The sequence below is a fragment of the Fukomys damarensis genome, unplaced genomic scaffold (assembly GCF_012274545.1).
Source record: "Fukomys damarensis isolate Sample0158 unplaced genomic scaffold, DMR_v1.0_HiC HiC_scaffold_29, whole genome shotgun sequence".
Lineage (NCBI taxonomy): Eukaryota > Metazoa > Chordata > Mammalia > Rodentia > Bathyergidae > Fukomys > Fukomys damarensis.
The window spans coordinates 31,154,189-31,178,035 of record NW_022900941.1 but is presented as its reverse complement, the minus strand read 5'-3'; the positions used below and the strand labels follow the sequence as shown (position 1 = coordinate 31,178,035).

General features: G+C 34.9%; 1 long non-coding RNA gene across 1 annotated transcript in view; it reads right to left on the bottom strand.

The window, feature by feature from the left end:
• Positions 1–21,115: 21,115 nt before the first annotated feature.
• LOC104860000 overlaps positions 21,116–23,847 on the bottom strand; it is a 29,415-nt gene continuing 26,683 nt past the window's right edge. Inside the window, exon 4 of the long non-coding RNA XR_779531.2 lies at positions 21,116–22,043. This is a non-coding gene — a long non-coding RNA (uncharacterized LOC104860000). The remainder of the gene's footprint in view (positions 22,044–23,847) is intronic.

Below are 23,847 nucleotides of genomic sequence, written 5' to 3'. Positions count from 1 at the left end.
GGCACTGGTGGTTCTGTGAAGGGTGCACATATAGCAGCCATGCAGTCCTTCCGCTGTTGGTAAGGAGGTGCTATCCAAGTTGACAGCTTCTGTTTCTGCCTCCCACTTGTTTCTCTCTCCAACTCTTGTCATCCAGGAGAAGGCTTGACATTTTGTTCATTAGCCTAGGTGTTTAGTCATTTGATTAAAACAACAACAACAATATACAGCTGGCCCGGAAATAGGATTTGCATGTGGCCCATTACACTTGTCCCACAGAGGTGAAATGTACTGTGTGGCTGTGTCCTCCCCATTTGTGCTCCAGGCTTTGCTGGGGATAGTAAGGAGGCATCTGAACCTCTCTCTACTACCAAACCCTGATGGAAGGGAAACTAGGTGTTAAGAGTCTGATAGTCAAGCAATACTTCAAAATAATGGATGATCTAAAGTTTAGAAATCTAAATTAAAAAATAGGCTTTGCTAAGTAGGAAAGTATATTTAATTCTGCCATTCAGATTCAGATTATTCAAAAGAGCTTCTGATAATAAAAGTCTTGAGCATTATCAGCTCATCTGGAGACAGTGCAATCTGGGAAAGGCACATCAATGGAATGTCTATGGAAATCCTGGAGGGACAGCTGGTCCCAAGGGACTCTGAAACCTTTCAATTATTCCCTCTGAGGCTGAGACTACAGCACCACTGTGGATTCCCCTCTGAGAATGGAGGTTTTGCATTACACCAGTAACTCCTTGCCTTTTTGTTCCATCTTGGGGATGTCTCCCATCAGCTTGGTTATCAGTCTCAGTAACAGTTTGATGCTTTGTAATTAGATATTATCATCGATACATCATCTCATCCCATCTCCAGAGCTGACTTCCATGACCCATACTGAAAGCCGATGGGTTTCTTTGCCCCTGGAATGTCTGGTTTATGCACACCCAGTTTCCTGTAAATCAAACTGAAAAGCAGAGAGTGATGGCCCCTCTGGTCACTGATAACCAATTGTGATGTTAAAAGCCAAACCTTGTAAGCTTCCCTGTCTGCCTCATAGGAATACTGAGAAAGGGCCTGGTATGTAGAAACAAAGCAATCACTTAAACTATAACAAAACACATTCCCAAACTAAAACCATGACTCACCTTGCACATGCAATATTGATATTTCAGATTATATATAATTGAACTGAGGTTGCAGTTTATTTTCCAAATGCAAACATGTGTTTAATTAGAACGAAATGTGCATCTCTATGACACTGAATTTTAAGTACCAAGTTCTAAAGTTTATTGATTGATGATTATTGTGGGGAAACACGAGCTGTTATGCATAAATCTTTTGACAAGGGCTGTCTGTCAAAAATAATGATCCTTTTAAAACTCATGAATAAATAATGATGCAGGTCCACTTTACATAAAAATACATACTCATTTACACTTTGTCCACTGAAATGAAATATGGTTATTTAAAATAATGACTCCGTGATGGGTGAGTAATTAAACATTATTAATTTAATACACATGGTATTTTATACTCATTCTCAGGTTACATGAATCTATTTTCAAAATTCACACGTTAAGCCAGTTTAGGACCTCTAACAAAATGTCTGGTACACAAAATCTTTTCATGGTCGACATTGTACATTTTAATTCTGCCACACTTGAGCCTCGTTTTGGTCACAGACCCGGAAGAAATAACCAGGCTGACACTGTGGTGATGTTTTATTGTCTTCCCCGACTTGGAGCATCCAGGATGAGGCTCCTCCCTTTCCTCCCATAGGAAAAAGCATGAATGGTTGAGAGGGAGAACCAGAATGGCATTTGCTTGTCTTCATCCTGGCGCATCTGGAATTCTAGTCTGTTAATATCTTTTTTTCTGTTCCTCCCTTCCTTTGTTCCACCCTCATTCTCCATCCACGTACTGAGAAGGGTGAGAAGATGATCATAGTTTCTGAAATCCCCTGGGTGCTTTCTCCAATAATTCAGAAGCAGAGGAACAGGAAATTTGGGAGATTAAGTTACACTTTTCTTTTACATTTAGTTTGACCCTTCCCCTTGGGACTTTCTAGTTATCTTCTCCTTCTCCCCTTCTTCCCATGCACTATTCAACAGAAGAAGTGATAGGAAAAAGGGGATCCAGTCAGGAAAGGGTGTGTTCAAGTTTAGGAAGAAAGGAAAAGAGGGATAATGCTTGTCTTCCGTTATTTCCAAGTCTTCTTCACCTCGGAATGCACAGCTGGTTTGAAGCCTGCCTTTGGGACTAAAAAGAAGGCTATGGAAGTTTCTGTAACCATTTTATAGATGGAAGCAAGGAAAGATACAAGGAAATGATGTGCAGCAACTACACATTTATAGAAGCATTCCTACATGCAGGCAAATAAACTTTTTCAGAAGAGGCGCAATGGACGTTGAAATGACATCCTTTAAAGGCTCTTACAGGGTTCCTTAAGCCTGGGTGCCTCTCTTCCTGCCCTGCCAAGAGAGGTTCTGCTCACCCAATCTCATGCCATTTTTCAAACAGGAAAGTATCCATGAGTTAAAAAAAAAAAAATGACTTTGCGTTTCCAATCAACATGTTTAAGTCACTCAGCCAGTGCTGTTAGAGCTCTAAAAGTTCTTCACTTTTGGAAGATCAAGTTCTGACTCTGAAATTGAAATCAATCTGGATTTCAAAATTTTGTGAAACCTTTGTGATAATTTAGACCCACTGTCATGCTGCAGTAAAATGTCTGAGAATTCCGAGGTTACCATGGAGACTTTGAAGACAAATAGCAAGCGAAATTAATTTTAAATCCTTGGCTAAAGTGAAACAGTTCTTAAAATAGATTTGAAAAGTCTTACCTTAAATGCCCTTGAAATGAATACTTTGTGCCAAAGAGTAATGAGAAGTGATTCATAAAAATACAAATCTGCAAATTTCATGTTTAGCTAGGCCTTTCACATAATTATCAAGTGTGAATTTAGACATGACACAATCATGGTGTCAGGGTAAGGTTAACTTCAACTAGCAAATAATTTACTAGAAAGATCTCTGAGAAGAAAATGGGAATGAAATTGTTTCTATGTCTGTCCTTTATCACTTATATATATATGACTAGAGTGGCTATTTTCCTTGATATTGTCCAATCGTCTGCTAAATTACCCTTGTTCTACATTTTATACACATGATAAATTTCTGTTCCTTCTCATTTTCCAACATATTTTAAGGGAGGAGAAAATACCTATACATTTTTATAGGCATTAACATTAATTTTTATTCTAAACCAGTGTTCCTAGATTTACAGAGGCCTTAATTTTAATTGTATTTCATTATTCAATATAATGCTTGTGAAATTAATTTAAGTCAATAGGTAACAAAATTCACAGTTTACCGTAAGCACAGCATTGAGTTGGTCCAGACAAAAAGAAAGAGCATTACAGAGATCAATCACGAACCTGAAAAAGAGCACTGCAGGATATCCTATTCACCAGCATACTCCATACATGAAATTTAAACACAAGGGAAAATGGAACATTATTAATTCAAACATTTCTCTTTAAGAATCTGGGGAGGGGAGGAGGGGGTGAAGGGAGGGCAGCGGTAAGGGGAAAAAAATGAGAATCAAGACTTGTCATGTGGAGGTACAAGATCCCAACAATGAATGTAATTGTACTGTATCCCTAAAATGTACCAATAAACTCAATTAAAGCTGAAAAAAAAAAGAATCTTAACAATTTCTAAATATATATGTCATTTGGGAATACTTTTCTTTTTGTAAATAAATCTTTTTAATTTATACCTTAGAAAATTTCTGTTACTGATTTTAGTTTGTCTGCAAAAATATATTAGAAGTTGAAGCAAGGAGAGTTCTAAAATAAAATTGAACAACTTTTAGGTCAAGACCAAAAGTAGCAATTCACTTAAGTGGCAGCCAGGCAATGGCTGACATGGCCTTCACTTAGAGGGCCAAAAAAAAAAAAAAAAAAAAAATACCATTTACCTTCTGGAGTAAATTTACTAATATGGTTTGTTTTGTCAGCTATCGTTACTGATACCTTGATCATCACAATAATTGATCCAAAGACGAAAATTTCTTAAAGTCATACCTTCATAGAGATAACTTAGCCTTCTGACATTGACAAATTAGAGAAAATCAACTTTGTGGAGGGATAGGGGAAATGAAAATAAAATTATCTGTCTAAACAATAATTTATTTACTTCCATAGTGCCTATGAAATTAAATGGACAAAATTTTATATTCAATATTTTACTTCATATACAATAAACTACTTTACTTAGATATTTAATTTTACTGTTTCTACATCTTAACTTATTCATATCTTTTACCTCAAGCTGAAATGTATCTTTTACCTGAAGCTGAACACAAGTTTTAAAGAAATTTTGTGAAGAAAAACGTTTTGAAAACATAACATGAAGATAGCTTTAGTTCTGAGATCAGGAGCTGGGGCTCCTCCTGATTCTTTCCTGGCTAATATGTACATGACAATCACTGTTGTGTCCTGGGAGTCCTGATTGTAGAAAATGTAAAATGAAAGAATTGAGATGCAAAAATAGTAAGTGAATAAATACTGCATGAATGTATTTATATGAAGTACAAAGACTACTTTTTGAAGTCGCATAGCAGGATGTCTTTGGGAGATGGGTCATGACGGGAAAGGAGTAGGAAACAGGTTTTTTTAATAATATTTATTTAATCTGTAAACTGGCCATATAGTATATTTATTTTTTAATTCGTGTAAGTATCTATGCTTTTGATGATACTTTTCTGTGTTCATACTATATTTCACGTGAAAATAGAGAGAAAAATGAGGTGAAAGCAAATTTTTATAATTTTTTTCCAAAATTCTATCATGTGAAAATTGCCATCTTATGCCAAGGCTTTCATTTCGTAAGTCATATACTTTGAAGTGAATTACTTTTTGGCACTTAGGAATGCCCTTGTGCAGTAACAGACTTGTACTTGCTTTTTATGCTTTTCTTTTTTTTTTCTTTATGCTCACTTTCCAGATTGTCGCGCGAGACTTCCAATAACCTTGCCATCCTTACTTCTCCTATTCTCTTAATAAGTTGCAGGCTAGAAAAGAAAGATAACAATAAAGTTCATCAAATCCTAAAGATTGCTGGAAATTTGAGCAGTGAGGTAAATGAGACAGTTTTGTTCCTAATTTGAAAAACCCATAAGCTCTAAGAGGAGCTTAGGTTTCTATAGTGAACAGAGACTATTTTAATGAGGCCCTCAAAAGATTTTGTTGTTATTTTAATCTCTTTTTGAATACTTCCAAAGATTTTCCAAAATGACCTTGTTGCTAATGCAAATATTCACAAATCATTATTATGGACAAGATTATTTATTCTTTCCGTTTAAAACAGTAATATCTACCCTCCTATAATTTCTGCCCATTAGTCCTGAGACGTTCAGTTAAGAAAAACAATGTAAGTCTACGTTATTGATTCCCAACTTTAGCCTCGTGTCAGTGTCATCTTGGAGCTTCCTGTAAGCACAGAGGTCCAAGTCTCACCTGAGACTGATTCAGCAGGTCTTGAGAGGCCTTCATATGTTTGCACAGCTCCACTACCAGGATTGAGAAAGATGTCTACATCTCTGCATGACAGCTCTTTCCCTCCTACATGGGAACATGACCATTTTGTTCCTTCTCATTTCCAAGCCGCGAACTCTGGTTTCTTCACTGACTTGTTCGGCACATCTTTTATCAGTCTGTCACCATTCTTTTCCCAAATGAGCTTAACTTTTTTAACATGATGTACAAATGTTGCCTCTGAATGTCAAACTCAAAGCTATCTGACTAGAGCCAAACCGAACTGTTCCCTCTCACTATCTAGAGTGTAGGTTTCTGTTTCTGCACTCTAATGATAACATTTTTTTTTTTAAATCAGATGACCTACTTTCTTATCTAATGCTGAAGGTATGGACAGTATAATATAAAACTGTTGACCTAAGTGTTTCTTCTGTCTTCTAACATTCCGTTTTTCCTTCAATCAGTAATCATTGAGAGTTGTTTATAGAGTTCGGAACTGAAAATTCAATGAGAAACAAGACAGAGTTCCTATTTTGTCAGAAATAAGGTTCAGAACAGGAAAGCAGCATTTAGGGTAGTTAGTTCTCTTAAATACTCCTCTGCTACAACTGATTCCAGAATACCCCTAATTTAAACCAGAAAGAATTTGGACCTAGTCCAGAATTCTTGAAGATATATAGGTTAACTCATCTTGTTTATGTGGAATACCAGCATCTTGCCTTCCTTGGATAGGTGGGTTCTATATATCTATACATAGACATATCGATACACACACACACACACACACACACACACACACACACACACACACCTGGAAGGGTTCTTTAAGTCAGCCCTTGATGGATATGGCAACAGAATTTAGTGAGAATGGCCAGATTTCATTTCAGTTGGGTGGTAAGATCTATAAACATTTTATTATACAGTAGTATGTTTTCCAATCATGATTACCATAGTGGCAGAGGTAACCATCTCTGTTCCAGTTCCCTGAATCTTCTACAACCACCTGCTCCCTTGACTGTAATGAAGTTTATGGGCCATGATGTAGTATGCATTACTGCTGCACATGAGTCGCTATTCGCTCAGCTGCTCCATTTTGTAGTTTGGAGCTTTGGTTTCTTCTTTAACTCTGGCGCCTGTTAGGCCAGGATAAATGGAGAAGTAAGCTTTTGATTACTAGTCTTGGAGATTGTTTTGTGTGTATGTCCTGTGGCTGATTCTGTCTAACTGTGGGATTTATATAATCCTACTGTTGAATAGGTGCTTTTCATTCAGTTTTAATACAAGGGCCACATGCTTAGTGGCCTCTGTAAGTCACATGGACTCATGGAGCTCTGACATTTCCAGGGGAACATTGTGAAAATACTTCTTGGTGGCAAGAACCTTCTGTGCACAATGAATAAAAGTACTTCATTTTAATACAGTGAAATTTATCCATTTTCAGGATAAACATTCCTTCATTGTCCAGATAATAAAAATAACTGCTTTCCTAGCTAACATTCTGTAGACCTTACCTTGTTTTACTGCTTACATGTAGTGTTATCTAGAATTACTCACTTTTCTGTAATGTAACCAAGATTCATTCTCACTATGTGCATTCAGTATCCCTAGGACTGTTTATTGAGATGCTGTGCTTTCTCAACTCTGTAGATTTTCTTTATTGTATTCAAGTATCCATGTACGAGAGGAGTTGCTTCTGGTTTCTAATCATTCTACTGAGCTTTATAAGAAGACTTCATACTTGAGAGAACAAACCTCTTTCCCTTTTTCCCTTTTTCTTCAAAAGTGGAGTGCCTACTCCTGATCATTTGTATCACTGCATAAACTTTAAATTTGATTTACCAGAAGTATTTTCCAAACAAAACAAATTAAAAACTCATGTTGGAATTTTAGCACAGTATTTCAGTGACTCAACATGAGGAGCATTGACGACTTTAAAATACTGAGTCTTCCAAACTATGAACATAGTATATTGCTATATTTTGATAACTTTTGATTTCTCATATTAATAGTTCAGAGTTTTCTATGTGGAAAGTTGCACACAGGTTGCTAAATTTATTTGCAGATATTTGAAGCTTTAATTGGGTAATTTTGGAAGTAGCATGTTTTTCTAAATTGTATTTTCTGTTTCTATACTATACATAGAAATATAATTTGTAGATGCTTCACTTTATCAGGCAGGCTTGCAAAGTTGCATATGAATTCTAATAAGTTCTTGAAACTTATTTTTAGTGATATTTTAACTTATTTATTTTAAACTCACATTTTATCAATTTTCCTTTGTCTTATAGATGAGATTTTAATACAATGTTGAATAGGAGTAATTATAGCAAACAACATAGATTGCTCTCAATTTTAAAAAAAAAGTGCAACAATTTAGAAGGAGGTGTGATGCATACTATAGGCTTTTGTAGATGTTTCTGATAAGATAGGTAAAGTTTCTCCTATCTTCACGTTGCCAAATGTTTAGTTTTTAATTGTGCATTCATGTTATATTTGACTAAGTATTCTTTTTGCATTTACTAAGATGATTAATCAGATATGTTTTCTCTTATTCTATCAATGGAATGAATAGTTGATATTTTTATTCTAAATCTACTTTGAATTTCTGGAATAAACCTAAGTCCTATTTAATTTTCCTTTGTATACACTGTCAGATTTAACCAGTTGATGTTCTGTTCAGCACATTTTTTTCATTAATTTTATTGGTACGTTTTAGGTATACAATATGATGACATTCATTATTGGGAGTTTGTACCTTTACATAACCTATCTTGGTTCCTTTTTTTCCCCCATTCCCCTGCCCTCCTTCAACCCTTCCACCCCTCCCTATTTATAAAGACTTTGGTTCCATTGTTTCCTTTTCTCATATTTATTCCTTTCCCCTACCCCTTGCACTTCCCCTTCTTCTATGGATCTTTTCTTCCTATTTCACATTCTCTATTATACATTTTGATCTTTATTTATGTTTAGTTTCTTGTACCAGAAAAACTATTGGTATTTACACGTGTGTCCTATTTATTTCACTTAAAAGTATGGCCTCAATATGCATCCATTTAGCTATAAATGTCTCTAGTCTGTCATTCTTTGTAGCTGAGTAATATTCCATTTTATAAAAACCACATTTTCTTTATCCAGACTTCAGTTGATGGGAAATTGGGGTGTTTCCAAGTTTTAGCTATTACAAATTGTGCTGCTATAAACATGGGTGCACATATATTGCTGTGTTATAATTCTTTTAATTCTTTTGGAAAGATACCCAGCAGGGGAATAGCTGAGTCAACTAATTCCTTGTTTAAAACTTTGCCCCTTTGTTCGTGAGTGAAGACAGCTAGCCTTGCTTCTTGCATTCTCCTTGCCAGTCGTAAACTCAGGAGTAAACTGACCTCATAAAATGAGTTAGGAAATATTTCCTCATTTTCCATCTATAAGATTAATTTGGTTCTATCACTTAAATGTTTAGTATAGTTCATTACAGAAGCAATTTGGGGAATATTATTTGTGAAAGCATATTTAATTAGAAAATTGATCTCTCAAATGTTATAGAACTACTTAGGTTTTTAATTTTTTCTCTTTTACTCTAAATATTTTAAATTATTGGCATAATGTTCATAATATTTTGTTTTTCTTTATTGTCAATGGTAATATCTCATGTCTTTAAATAATCTCTAATGCTTATTTTAATTTATCTGACTTCCTGTTTGTCTCTCTGGATTTTTATAACACCCCCAAAACATTACTTTTATTTAATTTTACAATGATTTTATGCTAAATTTTACTGTACTCAGTATGACTTTAAGCCTTACATATTGACTGACAACAAATATGACAATATACATTAAATTAACATGACAGACTAATAGATATTAATAAACATGCAATTAAATAATTAAACCAGATAAATTTATAGATGGTTATTTTAGTAAAGCATGCTTGATGGCCTGGCATATTTTTTCCCTAAATTTTATGTACTTAAGGAATTTTTGGCAGGATTATGCTCAGTTATATATATGAATGTCTATTAGTTAATTGTTAAATAATGTTTTCAAATATTTTCCTTGTTTCATTTACTTGATCGACCTGTCTAAAATAATTGTTAACAATATTATGATTGCAGCTCTATTTATTTTTTCCTCATACTTTGACAAACTTAACCTTTATACATTTTGAGCCTGTTTGTTATATAAATATAAATTATAATTCACTCCAGATGAGTCAAACCTTTTATTATGAAAAAAAATTTAACCTCTAATAACACTTCTCTTTCTTATACTTTACATGGCCTGATTTTAGTATAATGATACTAGATTTCATTGGTTAGTATTTAAACACATTTCTTTTTCCATCCTCATACTTTTAACCTCTTTATGTTACTGACATGCCTCCTTTATTTTTCAACTTGAGAGTCTTTACTCTTTAATTGTAGTACTCAGTTCGCTTATATGTAATAATTTCTGCTCTTTCATTTATTATTGAATCAATATATATAATTTTTATTTTTTCCAAGATTACACAGAAATTATACATGCATTCCTCTCTTATCAGAATATGAATTAACTGGTAAATTAATCACATTCAGATAGCTGTTTTACTCCCCAAACACACACACACATAGGTAAGAGCCTAAGATTTCCTGGCGGTTTTGAAGGCCTTACTAAAATAGTGAGAAAGTTACGGATTATATTTTAAAACTATATTTGGAAGCCCAAATGAGAGCCCTTTGTATGTAGTGGAACAATGTCACCTTGAGAATAGTGGGCTACTAGATATTGGGGTCAACAGAAAAAGGCTTTAAAACAGTTATTTTTTACTATATCAAGATATATAAAACACAAATTGAAAATTTCAAGATACAGCAACTACAAAAGCAAACTCCACTTTCATTGTTAATGTTGAAAAATATAAAAACTAAAAATAAACACTAAATATGTAAATAATTGAGTTAATAGAAGATTATACCCAGATGTAGAATTAGTGAACTCAAAATAACAGAGGAAAAAGAAATCTGGAATGAAACATAGAGAGGCCAAAGAAGAGGAAGCACAGTGGTAAAGGCATAGAAGTGTAGTGAGGAGACTAAATATGCGGGCAGTGTTGTCACATTAAATGAGTATTGAATAGAAGCATCTATTAAAAAGTAATGTCTGTGAATTCTCAAAAACAATGGAAAATATTAAGAAACTTATAAAATGTTAAAATAAAAGAAATTAACAGCTGAAAAGATCAAATTAAAGATGATAAAAGCCAACAACAAGCCAGGTGTGGTGACGCACACCTGTAATCCCAGCATTCGGGAAGGCAGGAGGATCACTGTGAGTTCGAGACCAGTCTGGGCTATGTAGTGAGTTCCAGGTCAGTCTCAACTACATAGTGAGACTCTGTCTCAAACGAAAAAAAAAAAGTCAAAAACAACCATAAAGTCTTCAAAATAATGAAAAACAGGTTGTATTTAATGAGTAAAAATTCACCTGACAACTGAATAATCGATAGAAACACTAAGGACATGGAATAACATCTTAAAAATCTGAAGAAAACCCCAAAAGAACAAAAGTTGCTGATGTGAAACATAGCCATTTATCATTCAGAATTAAGAAAAAAATAAACATTTTTAAGAAAATATTTTACTTAAATAATAACCTATAAGCCATTTGTAAAATGAATCATGATTTCTTTTTGGTAGAAAGGAAATGTTCTTGTGCCTGTCCTGAAAAGACTATAAAGAAAAAATGTCAGTGTAAATGGTAACTGCCTACAACAACAACAACAACAATAATAATATATTGAGCATGGTGGAATATATCTGGCAACTAAGCACTGGGGAGACAGAGGTAGAATGGTGATTTTGAAGTCAACTTGGGCTACATAGCCAGAAATTGTCTCTTAATAAAAATGATGATGAGGGGGAGAGGACAAGAAAGAGGAAGAGGAAAAAAAGAAAAATAAGTAACTTTTACAGTTTAAGACAGATATATAGAATTTAAGCTCATGACAATAGAATTTATTCACCTTTGTAGGGATGATTATTTCAAAACTGACTTTATGTAGAACTCCTGTTGCATGCCAAATATAAAAGGAAGACTAACTTACAATTTGACTTTTTAATTATAACCTCGTTTTAATCTTTTCACAGATAATATACACCTTGCCTATTGTAGGAAGGGATCCCTCCTTCTGTTGTGTTGTAAGTGGCTCAAATCCTGGGTAAATGATCATGGGAGAGTGGCCCTAAAAATATCTGAAAACTATAGTTGCTATTTTATAGAATACTATTAGCTTTCTAAAGAATAAAAAATGAAATTCAGTAATCAATAGTTATATATTCAGTTTTAATCATTATGTGAATATGTATTATGACCTAATAAATATAATCAAAACAAATAGCTCAAAAGCAGTGTGAGCCTTTTTAGAATAATACCACAATGGTAAATATAATATCCTTTGAAATCTTTAATCTTTGAGCCTTAGTTTCTTTATCTGAAAAATAATGATCTTTATGATGTTGACTACTCACAAGATGGTTATGAAATTAAAAGTGAAACAGAAAGTGAAAGCACTCTGAACACTGGAAAACTGTGCCCAACATTAGCCAATATTTTAAAATAATACTGAACAAAGACGTAATAGACTCCTTTTAACAGAGCCTTTTATTCATATTAAAATATTACTAGAATTACCTGTGAAGTGCTCTAGTTTTATATTATTTTCTCAGTTTCATCTGTTTCAAAGGCTACTCCATTTTTATTCTAAAACAAAATTAATTCATACAAGCAAAAACCCTATTGTCTATTTTCATCCCTTTAGAAAATAACTGTCACATATTATCTGTTTATTATCCCAGCATGCACTGAACCAACAAAATAACACAAAATAAAATAAAAATTCAATTTCCCCACCATTTGTAGTTTTCCTAGATTCTCAGCTAATAACACAGACACAAGCATGATTATGCCTCCAAAAACAGTCTTATTTTTACTTGTTTATGTTAACTGAATTTTAAATTTCTGTCTTCTTCATCTTAACATTTTTATCTAGAAAATTATTTCATTTTCTTTACCATTTTTGAAATGTTTGTGTGACTTTACTTGCATCAATAGTTTTTATTATCTACTGTTTCTTTGATGAGAAAATATCTAATAGAATGATTTGATAGGAAAATAAATATGTTTTGCTTAAACTATATAGCCAATGTCAAAATGGAGAGAGGGCAAGTAAAGCATACTGAAGTTTTGACAGCTTCTAACTTTTGAAACTGGTACGAGGCTGCCATTAAAAAATAAAAACATCATTTTTGAGTTTAACAGTATTCATCATTCACGTACTGGAAATGTGAAATCAGTTCCTTTAGAAGAGACATTCAGAGAACAATCTCTCTTTCATTTTTTAAGTCAAGTTTTTTAAGAGTTATCTTCATAATAGTTTCAAGTTATCATTTTCTTACAACTACAGATGTCTGCGTGTGCACATGCGCTCCCAAATCTGCTCACTGCAGTGGCCAAGACCACTACTCATGTTCTAATATTTTTTTTCAACCATTTCATTCATCAAGTTTCCTTTTGACAACATACACATACAATTTTTTTTCAAAACCACAACACCATATGGATTTTGAGCAATCAAATTTCCTGCTTAATATCTCTACTGGTTTCTTACTAAGGAACTGCACTAGTCCAAAATCTACAGTGCTTAGCAGTTTTTATCCAACACATTTAAGAAAACTTGCTCAATATTTGCAATTACAGCAGTCTTAAATCTTTGAGTTCTTGGCTAGTTTGTCAAATAGAAATGTTGACAGCTAACATGCTTCAGTTTAGTAACAAATTCTAGTCGAAACTGAAGCAGGATTCTCAGGAAGCAGTTTGTATCCGATCCCATGTAGAAGATCCTAACACAAGCAGATACTATAAAAGTTTGCACTTCATATAAACGTCCAGTAACCACTAATTACTAATAAAGGAAAGATGATGTCTATCTCAAATTTAAAACTTTACCTTTCTGAGAAGGGGATTCCATTTAGTGGCACACATTCTTCTGGAAAACAGAATATTCTGCACAGCTAAGTCATCCACATCAGTGTTCTGACTCCCATTTTGCCACATATATTACGTTTTGAACATGAAGTAACTCCCTAAGCATCTGTCTTCTCTGGTGTAAACTAAGATTAAATTAGTTGGATTTTGAGGCCACTCAATTCTTTCTTAGTAGAAAATAAATAAAATTCTAGGAAAAGTGAAAGGTGTATCTAAATCTTTCTCTCATTAGTTTTGAGGAGTTAGGGTACTCTGTCTTTGTGGGTTGGGTAAACTAGCGATCTGAATGGCTTCTGATGACAAAAATGGCTGAAAGCCACATCGTTGTGGAGCCAAATATACTCTTAGCGGAGACATTTGAATTTTCCTGTTAAGAGAAATGGAGTCAGTTGAAACAGAATATGCTAAAAAAGGAATTTTGAATATTAAGCATTGGCACAAATTCAAACCATTTAAGAAATGGAAAGGAAAGTATTTCCTTTGAAATGGTCTCTAGAATCATTTATACTTTATTATATAATATTAAATAATTAAGTTTAACTGGCTATACATTTTATTTTTGTAACAGAATTTTTTTCTTGCTTCTCTCTTCCATTTTACAACTGAGCTTCCTGAAAACGCTGCCGCTTGAGAGAGTCGCCATTTCCCCACTACTCAACCCACTGCCACTGGGATTTTCATGGAGACTGTTATTGCCAAAGTCACCAGTGAGCTATTTGTTGCTAAATACAATCCCTTAATTGTCTCTCAGAATTGCTTCTTTTCTATCACACACTTTGGATAAACCCATCTACTGCAAAGCCCATATGTAGATGATTGACAATTCTACAAGTTTTAAGATTTGCTCCTGAACTTGAGATCCTTATATCCAACACTCTATTGGATATTTGCACTTATATTGTCTAACAACAATTGTAATCTAACAATTCCATAATAGAACTCATCAACCTTTTCCCCAGTCTGCTCTGCCTTCCTGTAAACCAACCCAGAATGTGGATCTCATACTGATTGGCCTGGAAATTAATACCTCTGCATTTGCTAAGGCTATTTTAGAAAGCCTTTACTCCTTTTCTGTCATCACTGCCATCATTGCCCCCATCATTTCTCGTGAGGATTTCTCTAGCTGTTTCATAATGCTTGGCCTACCATTGTTCTAGTCCTTCTAGTCCTGTCACGATCATTTTAAAGTACAAAGATAATTATTTTAATTTTCTTCCCATTGCTCCTCAAAAAATGTTCAGATTCACTAATAAGTCAAACAAGTCCTTGCATTGTATGCCTTAGAGTAACTTGCTTTCTATCTTCATCTCCTATCATTTTCTTTTCTCCTTGTACTTATGCTTATTATACTGAATCCCTTTCATTTTCTCACCCACCTGATCCTTGGGGGCCCTGTACCTCTAACAGAATGACCTGTTCTCTGGAATTACCATTTCATTCCCTGTCCTCTCAGGTCTGGCTAATTCTTACTGAGCCTTCATGGCTCAAATCAACAAGTCTTTAATGAATCCTTCCCTGATGCCCTGCCTGTTGAGTTTGAGAAAGTTGATGTGGTGAATATTTGACGAGATTTTTAATGTTTTGCTTATAAGAGTCCTTATTTCCTTTTCTCCCAGTGTTGCATAATCTCTACAAGGACAGCAGCAGTACAGATTTTGTTACCTGGCATCCTATACACATCAGGATGCTGGAATATAATAGATCTGCAAAACTATGCTTTTGTTTTGTGCTGTTTATGTCTGACTTAATTTGCTTCAGTTTTTGTTTTAACCCAAATAGACGGTGATTTTATATAAAATATGAGAAGGTTCAGTGCTCACTAGGGGCTATTGCCCCTCAATTGTAAGATCAGTTTGTTGGAGTAATAAAAGCAATCTTTGGAATGCTGGAACATGCAGCTATAGCTATATTTGTTGTCAGCTAATAGATAGCCTTAGCCTGAGCAACGCTAAATGGGAATAACGTATAACATGAGCAAACGATGGTTTTATATGATGATGCCACTGCTGATGATAATGACAATGATGGCCGTAGTGAAATAAATGTCGTAACACCAAGATGGGTTATTATTTTAAACCTGCCAATCAACAACACTCATAATATGTAATTTTCAGAATGTGGTAAACATAACACGAGATTCATTATCATAATCAAATCATTGAAATTCAGAGGCATTTTAAATTTAGTTGTGGATTCCTTACATACATTCAATGGCTGATTTCTCTCCCTAGGGTTTATTCAGTGGCTAGGAGCTAAGGAAAGTATGATAAATAAATAAAAGAAAATAAAATTTGTACCTTCTAATTTTGCTTTTCTATTTTCTAAAAGATCAGGGTGGGGTGGGCAGGGATAAGCTAATCAATAAATGGGTTTGGGAGACTCTGGAATTCTATATGCTTCGTGTATTCTGTAAGAATACCATCACAGTTATCAGTTAAATTTCCCTTTGTATATAGGCATCATCAAATACTGAATATTATTTAGAGGGGTTTATTGTGAAATCTAGTGTCCTTTCTGAGAAATAAAATGTAAATTATTTCTATTCTCATTTTTATGCGATGGATATTTGTAAACATAGTACATATTGCCTGAGGATTATGTCACTGTGAACAAAAAACAAAAATGCATAGTGAAAACCGAGCAAGTCTGCGTTAGTTGTTTCTCTCTTACTGTCCCAGTCAGAAGGCAGTACATCACAGGAGGTACGCGTGGTGGAGTAAACTGCTCTCTGCATAGAGGCTGGAAAGCAAAGCAAGAAAGAGGAGGAGGCCAGGGTGCTATAGTCATTTAAAATCTTCCAGCAGGGTCCATCTCATGGAGGTTGTATTCCACCTAGAAGCCACCCTAAGGACCATGCCTTCAATACACAGGCCTTTGTAATACATTACAGACCCACACCATGGCAAAGTCTAGCCTCAGCTGAGCAGAACGCAATTCCTGGAGGATACCTGCAAAGAAGACAGGCAGAATAGAAGACGGTAGTGGATTTCCTCATCAAACAAGAAATTCTTTGGCTTACTGTGTGCCTGGAAATCGAGAGGAAATTCCCCAGAGACCCAGCTGGTGGAAATGAGGACCAAATCCATCCCCTCTAGCCACTGCCTAAAGAGAAAGCATGGATGCTTCAACAAAACTCACAGAATACATAAACCGCGGCCGTATTACCTAACAGAGCTCATAGGCATGTTTTTTTCTTGAAAAGTAGTTTTAAAATATTCACATCACACATGATGTCTTGGAGCACCTTTTTATGGGCATGCTCTTCTCTCCACCACAATATTCTTAACTCTGTAAGACATATGTCAAAAACTAAAAACAAACTCAGCTCTAAAATGTTTTATTTGGCTCCCGCTCCCAGTCTCTCATTTTCTATAATTTGTATAATAGCTTTTATTTTAATAAACCAATGCAATGTATAGGTCAGGACTCATCATTTGTTGAAAAGACTTTTAATCTTGATTTTTACTTGGAAAATGTCTAAAGTTCTTCCCAAATGATGATTTCTATAGATAAGCTCACAGAGGTTTCTATAAGCTACAGAGGTTGCAGTGCTTGTAGGTTTGTGTCTGTGTGACTGTTTTTAAGTACGGTATTGACCTGCTACTGCAGCATACACCTCTGGGATGTTACGGTTTATCAGGCAGAGGCCCCATTATGGGTGGTATTATTACTGTGAGAATTCAGATCCAGGTCCTCTTCCCTACAAGCTCAGAAATAAAGCCCATAGAAGTTTCTGCAGCATTAAAAGTAAAGATGTTTGTCTCAAATTAAAATGTGTAATTTGATTCCTAGATGAAAATAACTATATGCGCTGAACTTGGAATCTCTGGAAGTTGTGGGGATTATAGTGCATAATCCACGGGAGAGAGATAAAAGGATCGAGGTGCTCTCCCAGGACACATTCCCTGCACACTCCTCGACCTGCTGGTCTCTTCCCTACTGGTCTTCCACACATGGTCTGCATTATCACTGCAGGGTCTGGACACCATAAAGAATAGTAACATATAAAGGAAATGGTTTTAAGAAGATAAGCAAAAGTAGTTTCACAAAAGAAAGCCAAATGCCTCTGTTCACTGTTGTTGTTTAGGGAAGGAAAGAAAAATGGAAAATGGCTTTTATTAACAATAAGCTTTCTGAACACTGAAAATTCATTTGCACATTTGCACATTCATGAAAGAAATGTTTGTGAACTTTGGGGCCCTTGCTAGACAATTATCATACGCTACTTTGTTCAGGAAGCATATGTGCCCTTTCCATCTGGATGAAGGCTTTTGGAGAGGAGCTGCAATGACTTTTGTTTGATATGCAGGGCATTAAGAGTATACATATACGATCAAATCCTGTCCTTATGACATAATAGATATATGACCTTTGGCAGAGTCGGTTACTGCTTGGAGCATCAATTTTCTTCTCAGTAAATGGTATAATAAACTATACCACAGAGAGTAATGAGAAAATATTCTTAAGGATTAAACAAATATTCATAAAGCACAAAGAACTATGCCTGCAATATAATAAGCATTAGATAAGTGTTTGCTAAAGAAAAATATATGGAGGCAATACAATAAAAGTGTGTTTGAGACAATACAATAAAAGTGTGTCCCACTCAGTTAATCAACATGCCATTGCCTTTTAAAATGATTATCTGATGCCTTAGGACCCCAAGTGTTCACGGTTATTTGGTCACTCTCTTGTTTATTCCTTCTCTCATCAGAAGAATGGGTTGCTTATCAGGACTGGGTTATGTCTGTTCCCTGGTGGGTTTCTGACACATTTACTTTGTTATTACTTATTCAAATCTTATTAGTAAACTTATTAAATACACATTCAGAAAGAAAATTTTAAGGAGAATCAGGTCAAAGGCACTAGTGAACCATGATAAAGAAAAGTCTTAGATTGGGTGTTAATGAAGCAACTGGAATATTTGGAGGAATAATCATAGAAATCTGGAAAGGTTTTAATGCTGAAAATTGTTTTTTATATGTGAGTATCTTTATGTTCTGGATCCACTAACTACAAACTGAAACTAGAAATTGTAGACAGTGTATCGTGGGTATGATCTGTACAAGAAAGAAAATAGAATTCCAAGGAAACAACACATAGTAAATACCAACACACAGTAAATACCAGTGCTCTATAGCAAAGGTTTGACAAATTATATGAATTTGTGTATTAGAAACTAAAACAAAAGATATTTAATAAATATCTGTCATTTTAAATGGATATTTGGATAAGTTTTCAGTGCCAGGTAAGAGATATTGAAGGGAGATTTCTGGAATTTGGTTTAAATCTAGGCTCTGGCACTACCAACTCTGAAACTTTGAGAAAATAACATTTCTTTTTCTAGAAGTTAAGCTTGCTATTTACAAAGTAGAGCACTGATTGTTCTTAAGAGGTTATTGGGGAGATTCACTATAATATTGGATCAAAAGGAAGTGCTCAGCACAATGCCCAGCATATGGTAGCTATCGGTCACTGCTACTACTGTGTTTTCCTGAATTCTTTTCATCACCTAACTTAGCATCTTGCACACAGTTGTTACGGAGCACATGTTCCTGGTTTTTAAGGTAATGATGATTAGATCATTCAAGAAATAATTACCGAGCATTCCTGTTCATCAAACACAAAGATAAGATGAAAACACAGTCAGGAATTAAGACATGGTTCTGTGCCCCTTTTCAGAAGTCTTTGCATTAGCCAGCTGTTAAATTAAGTTACAATAAAGCTGATCAATTTTGATCTTGTCTTGTGCTTTAACAGTAAATAAGAAAAAAATCTAATATTGATGATGATGGATAAGGATCTAAGAGTTAAGTGTTTTTGGAGATATTCATCCTTTTGCTCAATAAACATGAGTTTATCAAGATATATCCTACAGAAAAATTGAGTTGAGATGGATAATAACCACATGTAAAGTAGTAATGCTAAGGAAATATATAGTAGAGAAACACAGAAAAAGGAGAGAAATTATAGAAAATCCGTGTGAAGATACGTTATCTCTCTAGGTAGTTCTACCATATTTTATCCATACAGAATATAAACAGTCTGCCTATAAAATTACACATGATATTAAATAGGATAAGTTCTTATAAGTTGATATAGTATGTGTTATGGATAGGAGCATAGATTTCACATAAGAAAACTGCAGTTCTAACTCTGCCACTTATTAGTTGCTTGACACTGGAAAGTCACTAATCTAACTCTATCAAAACTGCCAGTTCCCTGGAACAGTGCCTGGCAGGGGGACATGACAGAAGATGGCTGTTACTAGACAGGTAAATAACATGCTCATGTAGATGACAAGTATCAAAATGTGTCTCGCAGATCACAGGCTGCACAAACACTTCCTGGGAACCTCCCTGCAGACTCTCATGGAGCTCATGGCTTGACCCTCTGATGTGGTCCTGAGCCATGGAATCAATGTCTAACAGGACAGCTGTTCTTTCTAATCTGCTGTCTCTACACATTGTGTGGTTCAAGAAAATAAACTTATTTGAAGACATCAACTCATTATCTCCGAAGAAAGTATTTCAGTATTTCTGATTATTTGTTTATTCCATTTTGCTCACTTTTGGGGAAGAAAAGGGACTCATACAAAATTTCAGGTTTCATTAGACATTTTGTCTGTTACTGAAAATATGCAAAACCAATTTCACAGAAACGTTTTCACAACATAGTCAGCTCTTTTGAACAGCTCCAGAATAATGATCTAGAATATTCAGTGATTATTGAAAGTGTTTCAGTTAAAATTGTTCCTCTTTGGATGAGTTGTATATATGCCAGAACCAAGTCCAGATATCTTGTTCTATAAACAGATATCCATAAAGTATTTGGTTGATTTATTTTGCTGAATGATTGAGCTCCCAGGCTTCATACAGTATCCTGATGCCTGCTACATAAATGCTATTGAAAAAACTGAAGATTGACACATTCCAAGAGTAACAAGTAACAAGTTAGTCAAGTACCTCATCTTGATGGTGTCACTCACCAAACAAGCATAACCTATTGCTGACATAAAAGCAACTTCAGAAGAATAACAGCAACATAACAAAAAAACAAAATCATGTACTAGGAGGATTAAAAAAAGGAATAGTAAAACACCAAAATGTATGTGTCTAATAGGAAGGAGGGGGAAAGAAAGAGAGGGAGAGAGAGAAAACAGGAAGGAGGGAAAAAGGAAAAGAATATCATTGTCAAACCATAACTAACAATTGAACACAGTTTCATAAAATCCTGGTTTCAGCTTCGCCAGTGTTAAATTTCAAATAAACATGCTAGGAGGCTGATGCCTTTAAATTAGATCCCTAGATATGCCTCTGACTGTAACAAGTGACCTTATTCCTTCAGACAGGCGTGCAGGAAGAATGAGAATTGCCCTGCAACAGCTAGTATGTGAAAACCTTATCTTTTCTCTAATCCATACAACAGTCAAACCTGAGAGAAAACTGAAAATCGTATCTCATCACAATAACCTCTGATCATACTTGCTTCACAAAATAATGTGAGGAAAATTAGCTTGCGAGTTTGAGTTCTCAGAAATTCAGTTTTTCATTCCTGACCTAGAGATGACAATCTATACAGATACATTGATTGAATTTCCCACCACTTCTCCATCCTGCGCACTTTTCAATTTAGTTCTAAACTCATTCCTTTCACTTATCTGTGACAGGAAAACACAGAAACGGCATAGATGCTCTCTCATGCATAAACCCAAATAAGCAAATGAAGAAACAGAAAAAGGAAGGTAGCTAAGGTCCTTGCTGGGCTTGCAGGAATAATTTTCTGCAGAGGCTTTTGCCTTGCCCCCTCCCCCAAACTCTTTCTCTGTTCAATTTTCAAGCTTTTTGACTGCTTCTTTCAGTCGGTGCCCAGACAAAGCCCTCTAACTACTCCTCCTAACCTAGAGAAAGAAATTCATTTGCAAAAGAAGGGAAAGAGGAAAAAAGATGGAAAAACCAGGAGGCTGTTTAAACACTATGTTTTCACAAAAGCTGTTCAGAGCAGAACAGTAGGTCTTGCTAACATCGATAAAGAGAGAACCCATTCCTTGGAGTTTCGAGGGGCCATTTTCTTTCTTTAGGGAACTAACACCCTGGATGATGTTGTGAGGCTGGAGTGTGGGATTGAGGAGGAATACACCTTTAAACTGCGAAAGAATTCTTCATCTTGAACTCGACTTAGCACAAACAGAGAAGCTGACATTCTGGATTTCGCTTCACACTGCTTTTCCCTAATGTTACAAGCATTTAAGTCTTAGTGATCCTTCAGAGAAACATAGATGGTATTCCATTTTGTCTTTGTTTTTGTTTTCTAGCTTATCCATATTTACTTACATACACATACAAATGGAGTACAGTACTGTCCAGACCCTCAAGCCCCCTCTGCATTTCTGACTCCTTCCTAGTGGCACCTTATTTAACATACTTGTCTGAATCTACTGGGTGAATTAGACTTTCTAACACCATCCAGATGACAGCTCCCACATGTTGTAGCATAAGAGATGATTATCCTGAAAATAAAGTAGACGAAAGTGTCATTGCATTTTCAATGGAAATTCCATGTGTGCCTTTAATATCCTGACAATAATTAATTATAATGGTATTAGCAATAGAAAAATAAAGACCCTAATGTCACCTATTATTTTAAAACATGGAAAATCAAGGCTCTGACAAAACAAGAAGTCTGGAACATACACATATTTCTGTCTCTTGCAATGAGGAGTTTGTAGAGAATGAATCAGAAAAAGAAACAGAAAATATTCCCATAGTGATTAAAATGGTTCATTAATTATTCACCACACAATCCTTTTCATTTAAGAACCTTTTTTGATAGCAGTTGTGAGTCACGTGCTAGTTATGACAAGGACAGGAAAGAGGTGTTCCAAGTGATACACTCATTGCAGTGTAAAATTTAAGGAGGCACCCAAAGCTCAATGATCAAGATCAATTATATGCAAGATAAGTTTAAAGTAATTAATTTAAAAATCCACACTGAACAAAATATCAACATTTTAAAACAAGACAGGATCTATAAAGGCCAGAACTAGGGTGAAACAAATAGGATAATTTTGTGCAAGTCATAGTGAGACACTATCTTCATTTAAAACACTGGCATTTTGTTCAACATAGATTTGAGGGCACTAATTTTTCTTTGAAAGTGTTTCCTTAAAGGATGTTATTTATCTTGGTTACTGACTTTTTGGTGTTCTCTCCAATTTCTTGCAAACTATCTTCCTTATGATACCCCAATGTGAGGTCCATTCTTAACCACCTGTTGCTGATTCTAAACCCCAGGATCAATGGTAAACATAAATTTCTCCTCTGTATACTATGGTTGGTTGCTGGGAATCCAATATTGAAAAAGGATTTGCATTCTCTGATTTCCTATCTTAACAGCTTTTCTCTGAATTCCTCAAGCCAGCTCAAATGATAAAGGACTATTTCTACAGTTAATCAATTTCTCTGCCAATCATTGAAAAGAAAAGTTCTAGTTTCAGATATAATGTTTCATTATTGCCTGGAAATAAGGGAAATGAAAAAATGGAAACAAAGTTTTTATAAATAGGGACGGGTGAAGGGGGTGAAGGGAGGGCAGGAGTAACAAGAAAAGACAAGAACCAAGATATATCTTGTAAAGGTACAAAATTCCAATGGTAAATGTAACTGTATTGTTTGCTTTAAATGTAACAATAAACTTAATGTTAAAAAATATGCTCATATAATTCATGTGTCTTGAGTTGGGATTCCAAAAATATTTACCATACTCAGAGCTACTATACGAGGCACATGGATGTACATTTCTTGCAACCCAAATCCTCACAAACCGCAACTGTGCTTTCATTCAGACAACCTGTAGTGGTCTGAAACAGAAAGTCGCTGACTGGTGTTCAGTACCATCTGCCTCTGACATCTGAATACCTACAGTTCCCAAGCTTCTTCTCCCAAAGGTTCACAGACTTTTCCTCCAGCCAAATCAAGAACTATGTAAACCCTAACACTAAATAATGTACTAATTTCCAAATATGGCTTTCAGATATATTTCCACTATTATAAGTTAGGTAAAACTGAATTGCAATGGACCTCAGCTTTGATATGTGCAAGACAGAGTTGCTGTCATAAATGAATTTTCAGAAATGTCCTGGTCTATCATTTTGTCATGTGGGGTCTCTCAGGTATTCCAGCTACGGATGAGTGTGTGTTCCCACTGCCTTCTTGCAAGAACTTTATATACTTTAAGAAATTTTATACATCTCTGACTAATCATAGCAAAAGCATCATATATACGATGCAAACTGTGGATATTATGTTAAAATA